This window comes from Eptatretus burgeri, chromosome 2 (assembly GCF_056783735.1).
Source record: "Eptatretus burgeri isolate ZD-2024b chromosome 2, Ebu_testis_v1, whole genome shotgun sequence".
Taxonomy (NCBI): domain Eukaryota; kingdom Metazoa; phylum Chordata; class Myxini; order Myxiniformes; family Myxinidae; genus Eptatretus; species Eptatretus burgeri.
In genome coordinates, this window is record NC_140962.1 from 135,011,416 (window position 1) to 135,015,310 (window position 3,895).

Sequence of the window (3,895 nt, forward strand, 5' to 3'; positions counted from 1 at the left end):
ACACTGATAAGGGTAGAAAAAAAATATCAAAAAATTTTTTTTTGAGATTTTCTTTTTCGACTCGATCAACCACCCAACATATCCACGGAAATACTGATAATAAGGGGAGGGAATAAAAGCTCAAATTTTTTTTTCGAATTTTTTTTTTCGACTTGATCGACTACCCAACAAGAAGAAGATGTTGTGCAGAGCATGATACTTGCAAAATCCATAAAACAAATTTGACCTCAAAAATAATTGATGATTGAATGAAATGACCAAATGTGCAACTCCTCTCCAAATTTCAAGTCAATCGGATGAAAATTGAGGATTTTAGAAATACCACCTTAGTTGTTGACCTTAGGTCGATATTGACCTTTTGGTCCATGTTGACCTCTACAATAATTGGCTCGTTGAATTCAATGATCGGAAATAGAAATCCTCTTCAAATTGAAAGTCAATCGGGTGAAAATTGAGGATTTTAGAAATACCACCTTAGTTGTTGACCTTGGGTCGATATTGACCTTTTGGTCCATGTTTTTATCAAAAATAATTGGCTGATTGAATTTAGTGACCTGAACTATAAATCCTCTTCAAATTTCAAGTCATTCCGATGAAAATTGTGGATTTTAGACATCTAACCTGAGTTGTTGATCTTTGGCCTATGTTGACCTTTTGATCCATGACAACCATAAAAATAATTGCCTAATTGAATTCAGTGACCTGAAATATAAATCCTCTTCAAATTTCAAGTCAATCGGATGAAAATTGTTAGAAATCGCACGGAAGTTGTTGACATTTGGCCTATGTTGACCTTTTGACCTTCTGACGTCAAAACAATAGGCTTCTTCCTGATGGCAAACTCTACCATGTGGTTAAGGCTCTTGAAGATCGGTATAAGATTGTGACATAGGCGATAAACAGAAGCAAAGTGTGTGTGTGTATGTGTGTGTGTGTGTTTGTGAGTGTGTGTGTGTGTGTGTGTTTGGGTGTGTCAGTGTGTGTCAGTGTGTGTGTGTGTGTGTGTGTGTGTGTGTGTGTGTGTGTGTGTTTGGGTGTGTCAGTGTGTGTGTGTGTGTGTGTGTGTGTGTGTGTGTGTGTGTGTGTGTGTGTGTGTGTGTGTGTTTGTGTCAGGTCAAGTCAGGAATGGGAGCACGAGCCAGAGCAGCACATCACTGCATCCACTTTTTACCGGTACCCCAGGGGCATCGATCTGTCCATCCCCCAGGCAGATGCCTGGCCCATCCCTATCTCCTTGAGATGCCAATCAACCTGATGCAACCACGAGGCACGTGGATGGCCTGTTGGCCTACTCCACTCACGATGCTCCCTCGCTGAGAGAATCTGGTGAGCAGGATCAGCGCCAGGAAAACGAGCCGCATATCCATTTAGCTGCAGCTGACGCTCACGGATGATGCAGGTAACAAATCTCATTTGAGTCTCTCTCAGCAACTGCTCATTGGACACAAAGTCCGACCAGTGACAGCCAAGGATTCTCCGAACAGACATGGTACCAAAGGAATTAAGTATCCATCTAAAACCCCTGGTCAGAGTGCAAGTTTCACATCTGGCGAGCAAGACTGGAAGCACCAAGGACCTGAAGACTCAGTCTTTCATCCTCCCACACAGGTACCGGCAGCGCCACACCCCATGATCCAGTCAATCCATGACTCCTCAGGCCCAATCCAGACATCTGTTGTTGTACTTATCGTGTTGTTGAATTATCTCCAATGTCCTGAATTAAAGATAACCAAGGACGAGAACCGAGTTGAGTGAATTTTAGAAATAGTCTCAACTTTTATGTGCGATTAAAATGCTCAATAACAACCACTTTTCCTTCATTGAAGGTGCTGCATAATGTAATACCGTTATCTTTAAGAAAATTCATAAATGTTTTGTTGCAGAACTCTGTGACCTCATCATCCACAATTTTTATAGTGTTCTCTTGCTTTCAGTAAATATCTGTTTGAAGGCCAGCAAAAGAGTATTACCTCTTTTGTTTTTCAAAGGAACAATCCACACATATCTACTCCTCAAATCAATAAAGGTTAAAGTATACTTGTACCCCTTATCATTATTGAGTTCAATCAAGTCAGTGGACCAGATATAATGAACTTCTTTGGAATAAATCTTCCTTCTATTAAACTTTGTGATTATTGTTTTATGTAATTAATTCGATAATTTCTCTTCAATCTTTATGAGATCATAAGAGCCGATAAATGTTTATAATTTCCGAGGCCAAGTTTCAATTTAGCACTGATCATGTACTTCACGATGAATCTATCAAATGTATCTCTCAAGGTTGGATTTTGTATCAAAGACAAATTATACATTTCTCGATCCACTTCGTGTTCTTCTTTTTTAATTTACCCTTTTTGGAGCCATACACCACACATATTCCTTTTTGTATAACACTTATTTTTACTTTTTACATACCAGATATTTTAATCTTGGTTTCCTATTTACATTTGAGACAACTGATTTGTTTATAAGAAAAATTCCGATGGAGTGTGAAAACTTTTTTAGTTTCCAACTTGTACATTTGATTCTGAATTTTTAAAATATATAGAGTCCTTAGAAATGTATACACTCTCTGCATTTATTGAAGAAAAAAAATGTAAAACTTTAACCAAACTCAATTACACCAACATCATCAATAATATAATCTCTTCCTTCTTTCTCTTCGTTATCTCTACTTTCTTGTTAAAATCTTCTCACTGAAATCACTGTGAATACTCTTGACCCATATATTTTTGCTCAACTTGTTAATTCTTTGTTTTCCTCCTCAGTGTCTTAAGATTGATATATTTACTCGAATACCTCCAATTTTTTTTTTAAATTCTACTGGTTTCCATATTTTTACATTTAGTCATTCTCTCTCTTTCCTCCCTTTCTCTCCTTCCTCTCTCTCTCTCTCTCTCTCTCTCTCTCTCTCTCTCTCTCTCTCTCTCTCTCTCTCTCTCTCTCTCTCTCCCTCTCTCTCTCTCTCTCTCTCTCTCTCTCCCTCCCTCTCCTTCCTTTCTCTCCTTCCTCTCTCTCCTTCCTCTCTCTTTGCTTCCTTTCTCTCTTCTTCCTTGCTTCCTCTATCTTCGCCATTGCCTCCTTCTCTTGCTTCTCCTTTGCGGTGTCCTCTCTCTTCTCCCTTGCCTCCACCAATCTCTTCTCCCTCTCCTCCTTCTCTCTTGCCTCATTTTCTTCAACTCCTTCGTCATCTCTTCGTACCCTCGAACCACTTTCACCCCACAGAACATCATACAAATATTCATCTGCATTTCTTGATATTCTTGCATCCCAATTTATTTTTTTTACAACAGGAAACCAAAAACATTTCTTCTGGATTTCTAAAAGAGCCTTGTATTTTCTCAACTTTAAAACCTTTTCATTATTTAACATTTTAATTAAATCCAAACTTGTTGGTAAAGCAACATCAGTATAAAGCCAATCTTTTATTGAAAGCACCCCATTCTTATGTTGTAAAACACACTTATTAAAATATCGAATACCCTTTTCTTGTAGGTATGCTTGGACACCACAATGATAATTTTCTTGAAGCCTTCTTTCTCGCATTTATGTATCAGTAATATATGATTAATTTAATGACAGGCAAGACCTCCCCAACTTCCTTTGGTTAAATCAGTTTGTATTCCCTGACTAATTAATTCACCTCTCATACAAATAACCACATTAACAATTTTTCATTTCTCACAGTATTTGGCAAGTTCTCTATTTGATGTATTCTTTCCAAATTCTTTAAACCACTCATCAATGCTCATTTTTTTTATGAGAAAGATATACTCCATAACCCCTTTTAGTTAATTTTGCACTTGCTTGTGCGATAGAAGAAAGCAGGTCTCCAACTAACAATCTCAGTTTTTCAGGTAGGCTTTTAAGTTTTTCAGCAAAATCTACAATTACA

General features: G+C 37.7%; 1 pseudogene; it reads right to left on the reverse strand.

Moving 5' to 3' along the window:
• Window positions 1–2,736: 2,736 nt before the first annotated feature.
• Window positions 2,737–3,546, reverse strand: LOC147033214 (uncharacterized; annotated as a pseudogene).
• Between the last annotated feature and the right edge of the window lie 349 nt (window positions 3,547–3,895).